This window comes from Neomonachus schauinslandi, chromosome 2 (assembly GCF_002201575.2).
Source record: "Neomonachus schauinslandi chromosome 2, ASM220157v2, whole genome shotgun sequence".
NCBI classification, from domain to species: domain Eukaryota; kingdom Metazoa; phylum Chordata; class Mammalia; order Carnivora; family Phocidae; genus Neomonachus; species Neomonachus schauinslandi.
In genome coordinates this window covers 108886682-108907720 of record NC_058404.1, presented here as the reverse complement: position 1 = coordinate 108907720, position 21039 = coordinate 108886682, and the positions used below count along the sequence as shown (strand labels likewise).

The window sequence follows — 21039 nt, the reverse complement described above, 5'->3', positions numbered from 1 at the left end:
AGATCTAGATCTATAGATATAGATATAGAGATAGATAGATAGATATAGATAGATAGATAGATAGATCTATAGATATAGATATATAGATATATATGTGGCTTTTGTCTAGACTAGAAACAAACTTCCAACTGATTTGCATTTGAATGGATCTAGGACTCTAGCTCTTCTGAAGGGACTGTGGTGCATTTATTTTTCACAATTAAGTCTGTTTATCAAGACTGAAGTCTTTGCATATTTCGTAAAATTTTGGCTTTCAATAAATAAAAGTAATAACTCTTTGTTCTTTTAGTGATTTATAATTCTATTTTCTTTGCAACTCTGTCTTAATTTTATAGAAAAGAAGTACTAAGTCCACTTAATCTAGTCTGAAAGTACATTAGAATGAGGAAAAGGAGAACTAATTGTTCTCTGATAAGACCCTAACTAGCAAATTGTTTACCTTTGCTTACTCTCTCTCTCTCTCTTTTTTTTAAATTCTGGGAAATAAAGTGGAGGCGTTGAACATGTGTCTTTGCTGTTTTAATTGGTTGCTTTGCTCTAAAGTCAAATCTTATGCTTGTCCTTGGATTCACTGTAAACTTTAAGAAGACACATCTGGCTCAGAGGCAGAGCATAAGGTCTTTTTTATGAGGGCTGTTCTCCTAACCTGGCTCTGATATTTATTAAATGTCTAACTTTAATCAGGTTAATTACTTACCCTTGCTATCCCTCAGTTTCTTCATCTATTAAAAAAAAAAGGTAAATAATAGTGCCTCTCTCAAAGGGTTATTTTGAAGATGAAATTAAGTTAATACACACAAAGGACCAGGAATACCAACGCCTAGTACATAGGAAAATTAAAAAAAAAGTTTTAATTTATTTTAATTAACATATTCACTTATAAGCACTAAGTTGCATTATTGGTAAAGCAAAAAATAATTTCATGTGCAAACAGCCCAGAAACTGCTCATCATGTAAACAGACAAGTTAAAAGGGGGTGATGATAGGTGCTAAGTTAGAAGTATATACAAGCTAGTATGGGAACTTAGAAGAGAAGCACCTAACTTGACCTGGTGTGGGGGGTAGTCAGGAAGTCTTCAAAGAAGATATTGTACCTAAACTGAGTGGAGAGAGCAAAAAGTTAGGTAAAGAAAGTGAACAAGAGTGGGGAGAGCATAGGACCTATCTTACAGGCATGAATAAAAAGGGCTCTTGGGAAGGAGCCAACACCCACATGGCTGGATGTTGCAGTCCTTGGGATGGTGTGAGACCAGTGCTGACTAGATTTACACTGAGAAAAGATGTGTATCTATGATAGAGGTTTAGACTTGAAGGAGAATCATTAAATAATTTTGAGAGGAATAGTATGAAAAGATTTTTATTTAACATAAGATATATCTCTGGTAGATGTATAGAAGATGAATTAAAGGAGAAATACTGGTAATAAATATACAGCAACAGGAGAATGATCAAGTGAATAATGTTAAAGTCATATTTTTGTGTATAGTATAACATTCATAGAATAACTTTAAATAATTCTAATGTCAGGGGAAAATCCTCATGCTATAATGCTAAATTAAAAAGACAAGATATAAATTATATAATCTATGGTTATACATATTGAAAAAGCACTTCCCAGTACTGTAAAATGTGGCAGGAGGTAGGTGGATTTTGTCTTGTTTTATTTTCCTTTATTTTTCATATTGTCCTAAGTAAGCATGCATTTATTACCTCTATCATTAGGAAAAAAATCCACATATTGTTAAACATTTTAAATCAACTCAGTTGAATTAAATTCTTGTGAGTTTTTCTCCTTTTCCGGGGTAGTAAAAAAAAACTGTGTTAACTTACTATTTAATTACATAGAGTTTGTTAAATATAAAATGTTCGACCCTTACATTTTGCTCAATATGATATACAAAGTCATTTTATTGGATAACTGCTGCAGGAGACTGGTACAGTTTCAATTATGAATTATATTTGGATTTAGACAATAATTTTTTGTTATCCAAGGTTAAGGTTTTTTCCTTACTATAACTAGACTCAGAAAAATAGAGCAAGGGCGCCTGGGTGGCTCAGTTGGTTAAGCAACTGCCTTCGGCTCAGGTCATGATCCTGGAGTCCCTGGATCGAGTCCCGCATTGGGCTCCCTGCTTGGCGGAGAGTCTGCTTCTCCCTCTGACCCTCCCCCCTCTCATGTACTCTCTCTCATTCTCGCTCTCTCAAATAAATAAATAAAAAAAAAAAAAAAAAGAAAAATAGAGCAAAATCCAGAAACACGTTAATACATACACATATAAACACACACGAACAGTAACTTTTCAAACCTTTTTTCTTAGAACAACAAACTAATGCTTATAAGTCTGTAATTTTACTATTCGGAAGCAATTTCAATTTAACATTATTTTCTACTTTCACAATTATAGTGAAGAAAGTAAACCATAGGCTTAAATAATATATTTTAAAATTGTTTAATTAACTAGCATGAAAAGTGTTCTGATATTATTAGGTTTAAATATATATAAGGGAAAATTTTATGAAATATGTTACAAGATATAAGACTTGGAATGGACCGATTCTTTTTTTATTACCTCAGTATGATGCCATCCACCAATATCTTAATCAAAATAAAATGTCAATTTGATCCAAACCCTATAATTAAAGAATTTTATTATTTTTAAAATTCACTTAATCAAAAAATTACCCCCTCCTAATTAGTGATATCCTTCAATGAAAAGGAAACGACAGTCATTAAAAAAAAATAATGTTTACCTCTAATCATTATGACAATTATGAATAAAGCATATCGAGGAAGGAGAAATTGTGGTAAATCATTACATCTAGGCTAACATGGCTCAGGGTTAGAGGCTTAAAAATTCTCAGCCACTGAGACCTATTAGAAATCTAAATTTCTAATTTAGATTAATTCAATGGCCATTCAAGAATTTATAATTTAAGATATCCCCAATTTCCTTGAGTAAATCCTTACTCGTTAGTAAAGACAATTTTATGCATTAGTATGAAATTAAAAGGTTATTGAGATGAGTAGCAAGATGTAACATTAAAATGCCAGAAGAGTTGCTAATATCTCATTTGAAATGTAGATTTTATTTTTAATTTTGACTTAAACAGTTTGGCTTTATAGAGAGCTCTTTTTGGTTGGCATAAGGAATTATTCTAGGACATATAATTCTTTGACTATTGTAAGAGGGTGATATTTCGAGAAGTATTTATTAGCTTATCTTGTCTGTTAAACATTTATGAGCTGGTTCTTTATCATCCAAAATGGCAAGGGAGCAAGAAAGATGAGCTGGAAAAAGATACTATGAGACCTTGTGGACACTGAAGAGATATGATCATGGGTACAGATTCTGTCTCAGAATGCCTTAAATATGTCAAATCACGTTCTTTTCGGACCCACTCAAAAGCTTGGTAAGGAAATAGGGGGAAAATTAAAGGTATCCAATGAGGCATAAACTGTAGTACGTGAGCAAAAATGAAAAGCTCGTCTCAATCATCCATGTCCTTAATTTCTCGGAATTGCCATTTCAGGAACTGAACATTTCTATTAGAGAAAAAGGAGGCCCTAGAACATTATCATATTTCAATATTATGACAGTCACTCAAAGGAAGGGGCTTGTGTGTGTGTGTGTATAGTGGTTTGTTCTTTGTCCCAGAGAAAATGAGATGATTTTCCTTGCAATTACGAATAAGAAATAGCAGTGTCTAGGATAATATTCCTAAATATGAGAAAGATATTTTGCATGTTATTGAATCTATAATTTTGCTCATTCGGTCCCATAACTTTATATGACATCTTGATGCCAATATATCTCACTATTATAATCTCCTGAAGTGCAGACTCACGTAGCCAAATGAGTAATATTTTGGATGCCGAAAGTATACCTCAAACTCAGCTTATCAGTAAATGTACACTTGATAGCCCCTTCCTCTAACTGGCTCCTCTCCCAATATTCCCCATCTTAGTGACTGTGCTTTCATCCATCTGCTTCTTCAAACTAAACCGTTTAGGTCATCATTGACTCTTCTTTCTTCCACACCACATAGAATCCATCACCAGTTAAAATGTATGCTATCATCAACTACGTCTCACTACCTCCACTAATACTGCCTAGTCCGAGCATTAATTTCTGCCTTAAAATATCCTCTTAATTGGTATCTTTCCTCCACACTGGTTGACTTCAGACTCTTCACCATTCGGCATCCAGATTATTTCTTTCAAAACATAATCTAATTGTATCAGATCCCTATTCAAAACCTTCTGATGGCTCACATCACCCCTATGTAAATAAAATCCTTGTAAAAATATAAAAACACACTTATAATAATATAAAGAGTAAAATGTCTTTCCATGGCCTCTACAGCATTGCATGATTTGGTCCTGATACTAAAGAGAGGTTAGAAGAATATACAAAATATACAAAATAACATGTAAAAATTCTTTTGCATATTTATAATACTTTTCTATCTCTTAATCAGCTTTTTAATCTACTACTGCAGTGGTTCCCAGAATGCAAGAATGCCAGCAGGGTTAATAAACTCATCTCCACGAGAAAACATTACAATTTTTTTTTTAAAGATTTTTTATTTATTTGCGAGAGAGAGAATGAGAGACAGAGAGCATGAGAGGGAGGAGGGTCAGAGGGAGAAGCAGACTCCCTGCTGAGCAGGGAGCCCGATGTGGGACTCGATCCCGGGACTCCAGGATCATGACCTGAGCGGAAGGCAGTCGCTCAACCAACTGAGCCACCCAGGCGCCCGAAAACATTACAATTTTATTTGTATTTATTTTGCATCTCAATGTAATGTGTGGTATAGTAATGCATTGGCATAGTGGGAATGAACTTATACATAAATAAATATTTATGAATATTTTGTGGATACCTGTTCAAAATCATTTTTTTAAATGTTTTATTTATTTATTCATGAGAGTCAGAGAGAGAGAGAGAGGCAGAGGCAGAGGGAGAAGCAGGCTCCCCGCCTAGCAGGGAGCCCGATGCGGGACTCGATCCCAGGACCCTGGGATCATGACCTGAGCCGAAGGCAGACGCTTAACCATCTGAGCCACCCAGGCGCCCAACCTGTTCAAAATCATTTTTATTGATATGGTATACGTCTAAAAATGTTAGATACCACTGCCTTAGAGGGAATTCCTTTTCCCCACCCTGGGGAGAGAAATAATAAACATATTTTAATAGCCTGGGAATACTTTTAAATACAGGTTGGTGACTGTGTATGAACTACAGGGAACATTTTACTTTTTAATAAGGTAACAATCATCCTTTCAGAATTAGTACCCCTTTTTCTATATTTCCTTGAAACTTCAACAGTCGTGGCACTAACTAAACTCCTGTTTTGCAATTTGCTTATGTAAAGCTGAGGTGGCAGGAAATTGAGGTGGAGAGTACTTGACTTTTCCAGTCCATGCTTTAAATCACTATCTTTTGAAAAACAAGAGCAACTGCTTGTTTCCCTTTAATCTTTCATTAACTTCTTTTTCACTCCTGGCATTGCCAGACAGAGAACAGGGAATAGGTTACTTGGACACAAGACAGTGGCATGTGGAAATAGGGACATTATTTATGTCTGCTCCTATAATTCCTCTTTTGCTACCGACGTTGATCTGATTTTTATTTTCACTTAAAATATTAAACTGGCACTATTCTAAATAATTTTTTAAAATGAAGAAAAATTGAATAACATACTGCTTAGCAAAGGTGTTAGATATAAATACTGAAACCAAGGTCCTCCAGAGAATTGGTAAGAAGATCCCTAAAGGCAAATGTTCTCACTAACCTCACCCCCTTCTCAGGGGTTCTTGAGCAATCACAAATAGGCCTTTCCTCTGTGGCCTCTCTGCTCAGTCTGCTAAAAACAAAATCACAAAGCTGTCACATCTCTAGGAGGGAACCTCAAAAGACTGGCCAATGCCATAATGGGGTCAGTGAACCAATTGTACGTGAATTTGGTTGTATTTCTTCACGGCTTGCTATTTTCTTCCCACTGACCCCAGGTAGTATGCAATGAGGTTAATAAGTCAAATTAGAAGTTAAGATAAATATACTAGATATTAAATTCTTTCTTCTTTTATAATCATCTACTTGTTAGCAGTCAAAATATGCAAAGAATTACAACCCTTCTTTTCATGATTGAATTATAAGATAAAAAGTCATTTTTCTTAGGGATGAAGTCTCAAGAACTGACTCCTTTTTTTTTTTTAAATACAGAAAACATTTCACTAAAGACACTAAATGTAGTAGTATAAAGCCTGTGTGTTTTCCTAAATATAAGTTTGTTTTAAAATCTACTTCATTGGTTGTTAACTGAAGTCATTATTTTTATCATTATGATGGCATTAAAAGTCAGTGGACAGTAACATGTAATATTATTACATGGTTTTTTTTGTTGTTGTCTAGTAATATAATGATTCTAGAAATAATGAGCTGGGGCACCTGGGTGGCTCAGTTGTTAAGCGCCTGCCTTCGGCTCAGGTCAGGATCCCGAGGTCCTGGGATCGAGCCCCGCATCGGGCTCCCCGCTCAGCGGGAGGTCTGCTTCTCCCTCTCCCCCTCCCCCTGCTTGTGTTCCCTCTCTCTCTCTGTCAAATAAATAAAATCTTAAAAAAAAAAAAAAGAAAGAATGAGCTGAAGTTGCTCGTTAAAGAGAACAAGAGAAAGAGAAGGGGGGCACAGGGGGTGGAGAGGGGAAGAAGGAGGAAAATGGGGGAAGTGGGAGGAGGAGGGGAGGAAGAAGGAAAGGAAAAGAAGGAGAGAGGTGGGGAGGGAGGAGGGAAGGAAAGAAACAAAGAGAAAGAGGGAAGTAAAGAAAGAAAAAAGGAAAGGGAAAATAGAAAAGGAAAAACATAGGGAAAAACCCCACAAAGACTATGGGTTCAAAACTGCAGTGTTTCCATTGTTACACAGTATTAATTTAAATTAATTGATTAGGCTCAGGTCCTGATCCCGGGGTTCTGGGATCGAGCCCCGCTTCGGGCTCCCTGCTCCGCGGGGAGCCTGCTTTTCTCTCTCCCTCTGCCTGCTTCTCCCTCTGGTGCTCTCTCTCTGTCAAATAAATAAATAAAATATTAAAAAAAAATAAAAAGGTTAATCTGAAGTCCTTGAGATTGTTCATTTTGCAAAGACAGCCTGGAAGAAAGGATAACACATTCAAACTACGGCCTCTTTTTTTGTGAGCGATGGACTAACAAGTTTTGTTTATTATTGAGATGAGAGTTTTTTGAAGGTTCTAACAAGGGACCAAACTACTCCTCGTCTCACAAAAGAAAAAATATCCTTTCTCAAGGAAGGTCGCCATTTTGATGGAATAGCTTGAATATTAAGAAATTAGAATATTCACTTTATTTCTAAACCTGAGTATCATGTCACTCACCTACTCGAATGCCCTTATGCATGATGCATAAAAAGCTGTACAGTGTAACCCCAAGGCCTCTTCCAGCCTCCTTCTCTCCGTTTACTCTTCTTTCTTTTTTTTTTTTTTTAAGATTTTATTTATTTATTTGACAGAGAGAGACACAGCGAGAGGGAACACAAGCAGGGGAAGTGGGAGAGGGAGAAGCAGGCTCCCCGCAGAGCAGGGAGCCTGGTGCGGGGCCCGATCCCAGGATCCTGGGATCATGACCTGAGCTGAAGGCAGTCGCTTAACCAACTGAGTCACCCAGGCGCCCTCTCCGTTCACTCTTATCCCTGTTTCTATTGTTCTTTCCGTATATGCCTTAAGCTCATTAGCTCATTAGCTTCCTGTCAGCATGAAACACCTTTTCCTTCAGTGACAGTCAAAATTCTATATACTCTGTCCAGCTCAAAAGTCACATTGTCAAAAGTCACTCGCTATTCCACGCTAAATGTGGAGCCCAACTTGGGACTTGAACTCATTACCCTGAGATCGAGACCTGAGCTAAGATCAAGAGTCGGACGCTTAACCGACAGCCCCCCAGGCGCCCCTTTATTCCTTTTTAAAATAGCGTTCATCAAACTTTATCCAAATTTTTTGTTTTATGTTTATTTCTTCCACCAGTCTATGAGGACTGTACCCTGTTTTCTTATTTCTCTGATACACGAACAGTATTTAATAGGTGCTTATTAAATGAATCGAGGCGCCTATGGCTTTGATGGAGCACGGAACTCTGAAAGGTATATATAGTTCTGCAATTACACAAACATATTCAACCCTGGAAGTTGATGGAGTACAGTTATTGCTGCTAAGATCACTTTCCCTCAAAGAGACAGATTTTTCCCAAGTTAAATTACTATTTTGACAGTTGTCTGACTAGGAGAGACAGCAAAATGTACTGCGAAAAGAGCGACGACTTTGGAACCTGACTTCCTAAGTGAAACTTGCAGTTCTCCCATCTCCTAGCTGCATGATACTAGATTAGTTAACTTCTTCTGGATAGTTTCTTCATTTAGAAAATGGAGATAATAATAGCATCCGCTTCATATGGTTGTTGGAAGGATTACATGAGTTAATACATGTAAATCATTTAGAATATTAGGTAGAGTAAACATTGAATAAGTACTAGCTAGCTATTTACTATAAATAGAACAAAGAGCGCTTCATCATATTAAAAATAATATAATAAAATAATAATAATATTTGAGTGGGTGTTGAAAATAGCTTGGATATCACAGAAATTTTTACAGATTTACCCTCATATCTCAGATTTAGATTTGTTTATTTTATTTTATTCTTTAGATTTTATTTATTTATTTGACAGAGTGAGAGCAAGAGAGCACAAGCAGGGGGAGCAGCAGGCAGAGGGAGAGGTAGAAGCAGGCTCCCCGCTGAGCAGGGAGCCCGATGCCCGACTCGATCCCAGGACCCCGGGATCATGACCTGAGCTGAAAGCAGACGCTTAACTGACTGAGCAACCCAGGTGCCCCCAGATTTGTGTTTCTTAGGAAATTATTACTAGTTATGTTTTTCTAACTTTAGGCAGACATTAATGTAACCAGTTTGGTAAGATAAAATAAAATATTACTTTAAGTCAAATTTGCATAGACATTATAAAGCACTTCAAGTATATGTTGTTTCCCATAAAAATCACAAAGGTATCTGTGTGTGCCAAAACAAACAAGCAGACAGTGATCAAAATATAGAATTGTTTTCAATGGCACATTAACATTCAAATCTTTGGCTAAAGATCACTGCTAAAGCTCACAGAGACATCTATCCAGAAATATACAGTGGTTAACAATCAAGTGGTTTAGCGATCTCTACGCCACTCATATCCTCCCTGACCCTCCACCCGAACATAAATGTTGCTGGACTCATGGAGCTAATGTGGAGTAGGTCCTTGGTTGCATAAGGACAGGAAATGGAATTGGGGGAAAGAGACAGATGGTGAACACATAAATCAACAGGATAGCTTCAGAGAGTAATAGCTGCCACGAAAAAATAAGACATTTAAGTGATAGATGGTTATTGGGTAAAGGTCAGGCAACCACTCTCTGAGGAAGTGACGTTTGACCTGAGACATGGAAGGCAGAAGAAAGCAGATGTACAGATTTTTGGAAGCCACTTGTTCCAAGCAAGGTGCCAAAAGCACAAAAGCCCTGATGGACAAACAATCTTGGCATATTTAGACTGTACAGAAATAGGGATGGTGTGGTTGGAGTGTAGTAAGTAAAGGACAGAATGGAACTTGATAAGTGCAGAGAAGATGGCCAGGTCATGGCCCAGAACTTGAATTTTACTCTAAGATTAAATGAGGTGCCACTGGAGGGCTTTAAGAATGGCTGTGACATGCTTTATTGTGCATTTAACAACATCACCCTGACTGCTCTTGGAATAATGGATTCTGTGTGGCCAGAATGGTGGCAGTTGTCTGGGAGAGAGATAATGGAGCCACTGTCTTGTAGGCTCACTGCGGAGATGGAAAGAAAAAAAAGCACTAATTGGGATATATTTTGGAAGTAGGGTTGGCAGTACTTACTGATGGACTTATTCGTTCAACAGATATGTAATAGGACCTACTATGGGCACATCTTGTAAAAGTAATGTGTCCTTATGTTACTGGGAGTTTGCTCACTAGAAAGTCATTACCAAAACCATAATAATTCAGCCAATGGTTCCTTGCACTGTGAGTCACTATGGCTGTGCTTGCTTATAGATGAGTTTCTCTTTCAAAATCTAAATTACTAAAGGTTCAAGAGTCATTATATGCTATAGCATATACTTTTTAAAGAAGCATTTGGCAAAGGATAGGATAAAAGCTACTTCCAATTCGGGGCAATGTGATGTGTTTAAGTTTCCTTTTTATTTCTCTAAATAGCTCATAATTCTTAAACTGTGTTTATGAGCATAACATATCAGCCCATGTAGAAAGCTCTGCCTATATAGATTTGATTGCTTGAGCAAGTTGTTTAAGTGAACTACAGAATGGGCTTCTGAAAAGAAGTTTCAGGAGGATGGCAATTTTCAAGTCACATCTTTTATTCACATTTGATTTGAATGTGTACCTGTGTGTGAAAGAGAATTTAAGTGGATATAATAACAGCTTCAAGAAGGAGCAAAATTCCGCTACTTACACTTTATACTTTGAATGCCATTATTGGATACCTTAAATCGTGTTAAAAGTGACAATTATAAATCAGGGAAACACTTCATGCTTGGAATCTTTTACATTGTTCAAGCTAGTAATTTTCACATAGTTCTAAAGGATGTTGGCAGTTGTGAACTTGCCGTTTACAAGAAAACAACCTTTTCTTTACTTCTAAATCTCTTGGCTCCTTCTCTAGTTTTAGTTAATGTTTTCACAGAGGTAATTGAACGCTGACTGTTCTGTTAGGTGTGAAGTTCAATGGCGACAGATCTATAGGATCAATGATTGTAGACATGAAGAGTATCCTTTCCCTTTGCGATAAGTAATGAAATCCAGTCTAGAGTTTTCTATTTAGTCTGTGGGATTGGGTTTTCTTATTTCTATTGAGTTCAACTCATTCATCTAAATTATCTATAATTATGTAACAATTGGGAAATCTTCCATTTTTCATATAATTAATTTTTATGTACTAAACACAGAGATTGCTATAATTCTATGTATTCCTCACTTGAGCAAAATTTCCACAGCAGACAATGTTCACTATAAAGTATTAAAAAAGTATGGACCTAGCGTTTCCAGAAAACCTCTCTATTGTTAGCAATAATAATATAATCAGCAACACTAACCACAAAACCAAAACCTTTGACAAAAACATCTGAGGTACTTTGGTAGATACCAAAGCCAAATTAAAAAAGCAGTCTTGAGGGGCCAAGAAAGCACTGCATTTGATGACTCAATTTGTTTCACTGGAATAATGATAGAAATGTTATCATTTAAAAATAGCTCAGAAAGCACAATAAAGTAACACAACCAAGAATGTTTTCAGAAGCAAAACATAATGAACTAAAAGCTTTGGTAAAAAGAGAATGTCTTTATCCCTGATTTATGTGTTCCAGCAGGGAGAAACAATCAAGCAAAATTCAAACTGTAAATAAACCCAGAGTTTATGGGCTGCTAACATACCTCAAATATCATTTGATAATAAAAATGATATATACTTCTACTTTTTCAAATAAGAATTCTATCCAAATTATTTATGTTTTCTCTGAAAAATCAAAGCACTTACTTTGTTTTATCACATTTCATACTATCTGTGTAAAACAGCAAGGGGACTAACATTATTTTCCTCATTTTACAAACAGAAATTCGGAAGCCTTAGGAATATGATATGACTTTTTCTTATAATTAATAAAAATAATAAAATAAAATAAGATCTTCTGAATTTTGGTTACTAGATAAGTTACATTCCTGTGCCCCATTTGATTTGATGAAAGAGAAAGGAATGGTTTTCCATTTTTTTCTTCTTTCCATCCTTGATTCTTTCCCTTACTTTCCCTCCCCTTCCCTTTCTTCCCTTCCTTTCCATATTCCCCCTCTCCTTTCCTTGTCACCTCTCCCCTGCCTCTACTTTCCTTTCTACTCCCTCGTTCTCCCTTCCTTTCCCTTTGCTTTTGACGCTGCTCTAACAACTTGTGTGAAACAGCACATGGTAGACAGACGCAGCTGTGATGCTATCACCCATTTATGGGTTTATTCACCAAATACTTATTAAACCAACACTTTATGCCTGGGGCTACACATAGCACAGGTGAGAAAGAGAATACTCAGGAAACATAAAGATACCACTGCAAGCAGTGCTGCGTATGTGGCTCCATGTGTATATGTAGCAGCCGAGTCATGTCCTAAACCTGTGAGAGCCCAGGTGAGGAAGAGACAGTAGAGATGAAATCTGAGGCATAAAGAGTGAGGTGGAGGCATGAAGTACTGTCGGCATAAGGGGGAGTGTATACTAATGTCTTCTATCTAGGACAGACCCTGAAATGTCAGCTAAAATTACAAGTAACGGTTAATATTTGATTCTGTTGCTCCCTTGCTCAAATTCCTTCCCTTCCTACAACAGAATAATGATATTCAAACTGTTAACATGTCATACAAAACTTTTATGATCTTTCTCTTACCTACTCTTAGAACTTTATCTTCATCTTGTACTCCTGCAAAACCCAAACATGTACAGTTCCCAAACTTGCGACGGCTATTTTACCCTCTCTAACTTTCTATATCTCTTCTCTCTGACTGGAAAACCTCCTACTGCATACTCCCACTCCACAGCCCCACCGTGTCACCTCATTTGCCTGATGAATCTCTACTAAATATCAACTCCGCTGGACAGCATTCCCCTGCATTCCTTGACTGAATTATGCGCATGTATGAATATCCACACATTAGAACTAATTGATAGTGTCATCAGGATGATCTCCTTAAAAAATCGAATAAAAAAAGAAATGAAATAATTGAGATAAAAATAGCGGTGGGGGTTTGCCCTCTAAGCAACTGTAACAATTCATTATAAATTAAGCACCAGATTTCCAATTATATTTATCAATAATTCTTACATTTAAGAGTAGGTCAATCTCAAATAAAAATTTAACAAATAAATGTCAGCTCAAGCTAACTTTAGTGATAGAATTTTTTTGGCCATCTGCTGATAAGACTAAGGATAGAAATTATAAGACTTTTTCTTTTCAATTCCTCAATGGATACCAGTTAATTAAGTATTTACATAAATACTCATTATATCAGCATGTAACCACTAATGGAAAATTGAGACTAAATAATTTGGTCTCCAGTTATTAAAAAAATATGAAAATACCAACATGCTTTAGGAAAGAGCTCATATTTTTATCTTCACATTAGTCTGACTCCTCAGAATAGCCAGGGGAAAATGAAGTAGGAAGAAACAAAGTGAAATAAAGTGATACAAATGGTCTTTCTACTTCACTGTACTTCAAAATTAGGAAAAAAATATGAAGAAAAAGAAACAAGGTATATTGAAATAGTTAGGTGTTACATAATTTGTGAAAGAGATGATAAAATCAAGAATGAGGTGAAAACTCACAAACCGAAAAAAGCACACATTGTGAAGTCCTACAAAACCCACTTACCTTCCTACTATCCCACCAGCCCACTAAGCCACATAAACAGTGATGCAGAGAGGTTTTATTTATTTTTTTCTTATTACCACAAATGGACTGATTTCGCCTCCAAACTATACCTGAATGTCAAGAACATCATGCGCCTAATACTTCCATATTACAAGTTTCAAAATAAAGAAAAGGGAAAAAAAGGTTTATCTATTGACTAACATCCACATAAATAAGAGGTTGTATTTTTTGCTGTTGAAAATTTATTTATGCTAAAGAGCTATTCCACCACCTTTCATAACATGCATTGGGAAAACTAAATGATCCAGTTACGCTAGATGAAATACACTTCCCCAATAAAATATTGCTCTTTCATTTATTTTTCTAGGGAAACAAAATTGAAAAAAACCAAAGCAATTTTATGGATTTGTTCATGGTCTAGAAATATATATATGAATGTAAATGATATTCCATCAGGATCTGTAGCAACCATTGCATTAGAAAGAAGCATGTCTACACAATAATAGCAATCTTCCTCTTATTTGATGAAGAGAAAGTTCAGGTTTAGAAGACAAAAATATTCTGTTCTAATTTCTGTGTAAATCCTACTATGGAAAATTAAACAAAAACTGCACTACCCCCCAAATTAGAAAAGAGCAAAATTTCTTCACATTCTCTAGATCCTTGTACTAACTCTGATCCTGATTTTTGGTGTGAATAGAAAGAATAATATCATACATAGTGAGGCCAAGGATCTTAGGTGACTCCAGATTTTACAAAGTCCCTGCTGTGAATGTGAATCACTTCAGAAGTGGTGATTTATGTCCTTTTGTAAAGGTTAGTCCTGCAAACCTTTAAGGAAAAAAAAAAAAAACAGATAAAGGAAAAAAAAGAGGTGACTGTAGATCTTTCAGTGAGTGGAAATAGAATTTTCCACAATCTATATACTCTACAGGGGTCCATTCTTTTCACAGTTGGTGGCTGTTCTTCCAGGCTCTATGCCCCACAGCTCCCGGTAACACTAATTGCTTCAAAATCCCTGCCCAGATAAGAAGCAGATTTCACTATAGTAGAGCAAAGTTAGAAGTCAATTTATTTGTTTATTTATTTTAAATAAGCAGTGCTGGTACACATGTAAAAATCTCCTGTGACCCCGAGTTAGAATTATTAATATATTATTTTGTAGAGAAGTATATTTTGACAGAATATGTAATTGTTTGTTCTACATGAAATATTATTTGATTGTTACAATTTTCTATAAAGCACAGCATTTATAAGAAATCAAAATCAAGATCATCAAAGAATACTTGGATGTCTTGATATCAGTAATCAATAATTCTTTATAATCTGCTCTAAAATAGACTTGGGATGTTTCTTGCATTTTCTATTGTGCTGCACATAAAATATGTTCCTGGGAATTATCTTACATATCTGATTCTGTATTAGTTCAGCACTAAAAGAACTTAAAGTTTGGTTCAGGCTATTCATGTTGATGTTTTCTTATGCCTTACCTACTTTGTCTTAAGAGCCAGCACTAATCCAAAAATGTACTGCACCTGCTATTAGATTCCACAAACTTGGAGATTGATATACATGAAGAAGGAAAGCTCATTAAGCAGTCTCGGAGTATGAACGTTCAGCAGACAGCACATGGAGAAGTATATCACTGCAGTTCCATTATACTCTACTGTCAGTTTCAAGTACACCGCTCTTTCGGGCACATATTTTTTCTTCACTGGATTTGCAATTGGCCAAAATACAGGCAAGGGTTAGTGAGTCTAGACACTGCTTTGAACTTCGGAAAACATAGATTTCCTGACCCCAGTATTCCCATTTTAAAACATTCTAGAATCTGAACATTTTTAAAGCTTATCTGCTAAGAAACTTAGAAAATTCTATTTTCATATTGTTCTTTGTGTAGCACAAAATTAAAATGAGTCAAAAAAAATTCAGTCCGGTAGAACATACTCATTTCAAGCTTTTATAGTTACTGGTGACACCATCTGATAAGACTCCAGACTTCCTTTATTATTGTCAGTTGCTGCATATTTTATAGGGTAGTGTCTCGACTTGAATGATGGTGGGTTAACCTGGTATAAGCTGTTTCACCTCATACATGATTAAATTATATTTCTTCCTGTCTGAACAAAGATTATATTGAAAATACAGGAAGGATTCGGCACCAGGGAAATACATGTTAGTATTTGACAAGTGTGGAGCAGTGCAAGAAAATATCAATATGTGATGAGGTCATGATAGAATCTAAGAAAAATAGGAGGAAGTTATCCGAATGTTAAGTGGACAGATGCCTAGCTATTCTTTTGAAATGCCATTCAAATGGCCCTCATATCACTTAATTTAGATTCATCTGGGCAAAACAAGTTGGTATTGAAGGAAATCAAGAAACCCTATTCTTCGCAGTTTGTTGAATCAAAAGATCTAACACACAAGAGTAACAGGAGTTCATATGTGAGTCAAGATGTAAAATATATTCTGATTTGTATTTTCTGTCTTATGGTAGATTAGAAAATAGTGACATATTTAATTTAATTTACTTTTTTTAAAGTTTGTTTATTTTAGTAATCTCTACACACAACATGGGGCTCAAACTCATGACCCCAAGACCAAGAGTCCCACGCTCCTTCCGACTGAGTCAGCCAGGCATCCCAGAAAATAATGACATATTTTAAAATATGCATAGAAGCAGGATGCCAGTTAGAGTTACCAAAAAAAAAAAAAATTCCAAAACCTTGAAAATACATAAAGAAAAAATATTAGAGACTTTTGAGTACAGAAATGATACAGGTCTATTCTAGAGGGAACAATACAAAATAATGTGAATCCCTAAGTCGGAAGCTAGACGAAACTGCCCTGGTCTTGATGTGGTTCATGCTCCCCCCACCCCTTTTGTGTTATGGTATCATTTTCTAAAAAAAAATAAAGTATAGTTAACACACAATGTTACATTAGTTTCAGGTGTACCCGTAGTGATGAGACAAGCCTCTATGTCATGCTCAGCTCACCACAAGTACAACTCCCACTGTCACTATACACTGCTATTCTAACACCACTGACTCTATTTCCTACCCGGTGCCTTTCATCCCCATGACTAATTAATTCCGTAACTGGAAGCCTGTGCCTCTCATTCTCTTCGTCCACTTTGTCCATCCCCCACCCTCCCTACCCACTGGCAACACCAGTTTGTTCTGTGTATTTATGGGTCCATTTCTGCAGAAAGGTTTGTGCCTTTTTGACTTCAGAGCAGAGTTGTGGAAGTTATAAACCAGGAAAAAAAATATGTGGAACTTTTCAAGGTTATTTAATCCACTTCCCTTCCTTTAGGCAGATGAACTCCCAAGGCAATAAGAAAGAACTTTATAGTTGTTGATTCTATTTTAAAGTACTCTAGAGAAGGAGATTCCGGAACATTCCCTCATATCCTTTTTCCAGCTTTTATTAGCCTCATAGGATGTTTACATACAAATGAATCCAGACACTACCAATCTATTCAAAATAGTTCTGCAAAATCCAGCAGTAATATTTCTTTCAGTATACTGATGATGTAAAATTTTTTTTCTTCTCAATACATTTCCTTTAATACATCTGCCACTGAAATACTTTCCATTTTGTCTCTTCTCATATTTGTATACATGTTGATAAGTTACTCTTTCTTCTTTTCCTCTGACCTTACAATCACAGAGTATAACCAATTTATAATGCTGGTTTGTAATATTTAACATTAAACCTACTTTATATGTTTTAATGTTTTATGATGAAAGAGATATACCCCATGTCTAGTTGAGTAAGAATAGAATCACAGATGTGTAAGCATCAAATGAGATGTTAATGTAATAGATTCCATATTCTTACAACATTTCTGTTTGGGAAACTTCAAGACAAGGAACTTAATATGTCATAATGCAGCCCATACAACTTTCTGGCAGACTTAATCTACTGTTATACAATATTTATCCTTATATAATGCTGAAATTGTACCACTATTTTCTTTGAAAATAATTTTGGGGGTTTGCATTATTTCCTATTAATTTTCATCTTGCTAGATTTTGTCTATCATTCTAATGCGCTAAGAAAAACTGGATATTAATATTATTCTGGAGTATTTACTATCACAGCTAGCTTTGTGTCATGCTGTCTATATCCTTATTCATCCATTCATCAACATAGAAAATACCCAATGCTACAAACAGAAATCTATACACTATTTAACAAACCCATAGAGAAAATGACCATACAAGAAAGATGTCATATCTATGATTACTATAGTATTTCTGTGATGTGAAAATATAGTTCATCAATGAAAAACAAATTAAAGCTAGATTGGCCTTTAATCTTTAGAGTTTATGCTAATACTAGTGATCACTTGTCCTACTTAAAAGTCCTCATAAAAATCACTTTTCCACATTGCAAGTCGTTTGGAACAGTAGGTAGAGGAAGTGGTCATCTGCAGGTGATTTCATGGATGTTGAATGTTTCCTAATACTTATTTTCACAAGGGACTTTGATATCTAAAATAATGTAAGCATAGACCTCTCCTTTGGGAACTGGCTCTGTTAGAATACAAATATTCTTAGAATTAGCATATTAATTAACTCATATCAATAGCATACCTTCTCATCAATGAACTTTCAGATGTTTTCTTGAGCATGATTTTGGTGAAAGAGAAAAAGAGATACTTTTTACTCTGACAAAGAATTAAGTGAAGGTTGGAGAAAAAGAATAGATCAAAGGGGAGGGCTGGGGGTCAGTATGAATTTTCTCTTTTTGTTTTCTTCTTTCCTCACTCCATTCCCATAAGCCCATTCCTAGCCAGACTTGCTGGAACCATCTAACCTGAAACTGAAATTAAGCATCTTATTTCTTTTCTCCATATCAGTGTATTGACCATAGCCCACCACCTAAGGTACCTCTCCATTCATAATGGGACAAATGCACAAAAACTTCAAAGCTTACATTCCAAGCTTCTTCATTCATCACTTCTTCCCCTCTTTCAGTGTGGCCCATTTCATTTCATTCACATTAAGTCTCTCATCTGGTGTGGTAGTTAATTTATGTGTCAGCTTGACTGGGCCCCAGACTGACTAGATATTTGCTCAAATATTATTTTGGGTGTGTCTGTGAGGGTGTTTTGGATGATAAACAATTGAATTGGTCTACCGAGTAAAGCAGATTGCTCTCCCTAATGTGGGTGGACCTCATCCAATCAGTTGAAGGCCTGAATAGAACAAAAAGGCTCACCATCCTTGGGTAACAGGGAACTCCTGATTGATGGTCTTTGAGCTAGAATATTGATTGTTTGTTTGTTTTCTTGCCCTCAGATTTGGATTGAAACATTGGCTCTTCCTGGGTCTTGATATTGGCAGCTTTTAGACTGGAACTACACCATCAGCTCTCCTGATTCCCAGGCCTAAGGAAAGTCCTTAGGACTTGTACTAGAACTAGATCATTGGTTCTTCTGGGTCTGCAGCTTACCAACTGCAGACCTTGAGACCTGTCAACCTACATAATCACATGAGCAAGTTCTTTATAATAAATCTCTCTATCTCCCTCCCATCCCTCACCCTCCTGGTTCTGTTTCTCTGGAGAATGCTGACTTGTACTTCTGCCTACACAGGTCTGGAATTAATCCCCATTTTAACGGATACCACCACCAGATGCTGCCTGTCTCCCTAGAGAGCCGACGAGTAGCATCTCCCTAGATTGCTTATGGGTGTACACTATCCATGTTTTAAGCAACATCGTTCCTTAATTTCACATCTTTGTGGGCCACTATTTGCCAGGTACAGGCTTCATATTACCATACTTCATGATGTCCTATCCACACCATTAACCATTTCTAGCATTGCTCTTTCTGCTGTGTCTATCCAGGTCTCTCTTCTTTATTCATGTATCATATTTTGAGTTCACCATCAATTCACAATGATAAAGCAAGCACAGTCGTGAATGGATAAAAGAAGCCTCCTGAAACATCCCTCTTCCACTCTTCCATTCCTCCTGTAATTAAAATCGATCTGTATGACATTGATAATGTTTTTAAGCAAGGTTTACAGTAGTTAGTGTTGTTTTGTGAATTCACAAGTTTACTATTCACAAGAAATACTAGATGCCAATGTCATATTATGATGATTTTATTTAAAGAACCAACTATGAGTCCCTGAACGACCCTTTATGAGGGGAATGGTACTGAATTCAAAATTAAAAAAAAAAAAAAGTTTTAAATCCATCTCTTTCATGACAAGTAGACAGGTATTCAGATAATTTATAGCAACAGCAATCAGATCTGGGGGAAAGAGTTTTAGGGGAGGCAATCATCAGTGTTCTGATGCTTATCCACTTCCCCTTAGGAAATGGTAGAGCAGATTTGGGGTCAAGAGTGTAGCCGTGGAATGAAAAAGGTATGAAAAAATGACCCTTGCCTTTGTGGAGATCAAAATCTCAACTAGTGGGGAAAGGGGTAAACAAAGATTTTCCACATTTGCTTTCATTAACATTTACATGCACACCTCAATTTCCAAAAAAATACTTACAGAATATCCTGATATCTTTTAAGTGTCAATGAGTTTGAATTATACACAAAACATTGGAATATCTCAGATTTATGTCCATAAGGGATACCTTTGAGGCATGCTGAAGATTATTTAGCTCAACTAGCTTGTTTTACAGAAGAGCAAGCAAGCTCTGAGAAATGGTTTCTTGTAAAAGATCATAGAGCGTTCAAGCTCTTCGCTAGAATAGTGTCACGCCACACAACATACCTTGTTTAAATTTTGTTTTGTTTTCAATAACTATGCCATTTGAGGGAAAGGTTTTTTGATTATTCATATTTATTCATACTTAAATCATTTTAACCCCCACTCCCCTACACCTTTAATCCATTTTGCAAGTTTTCATTTTTTACACAATGTAGGTTTTTATTTGACTTCTTCAGGAATTTAAAATACCATAGAAAAATTATCTAAATAATTCATTTTAAACACACCTTCACCACAGACAACTGAGCTGTCGTTTTGTTTAATGCATGAATCTTTTTCTCTGAGTATGAAAATTTGTTACATTAAACAAAGTGGGCATAGCGTACTACCTGCTACTTCATATTTTTGAGGCACACTAAGATGTAAAAGAGGAGATGCTTTTGTAAAACCTCAGAAATGAACATTTATGGGAGAAAAATCAGAAAGCTGAAATAATTTCAACATGACCTAATTATACCATATCCCTACCTTGATATACTTTTACACACATAAAAGGAAATAAAACTGTAAAACTTTGACAGATAAAGGGACACAATTAAAGAAAAAAGGGTCAAATTTTCCATTTTGATTCCAAATAAAATTAGTGGAGATTTTTAAAATAGGCCTCAGAGGGCCCTGGTATACAAAGATAATACCTAGTTACATATTTTCAGTGTGATTTTACATTGTGATTATTTTTAGAGACTGAATTGTATGCCTACTGAGATCTTGAGCCAGAAGCAAACTCAACTTATGGACAAAATATGCATTCACTGATGACATTGTGAATGTTAATTTTGGGCTAGAG

At 35.9% G+C, this 21039-nt stretch overlaps 1 protein-coding gene across 1 annotated transcript in view; it reads right to left on the bottom strand.

Annotated features, from left to right (window-relative positions):
* Window positions 1-21039, bottom strand: part of LOC110575489 (bifunctional heparan sulfate N-deacetylase/N-sulfotransferase 4) — a 258954-nt gene that overhangs the window by 85796 nt on the left and 152119 nt on the right. The gene's annotated exons all lie outside the window — the stretch shown is intronic.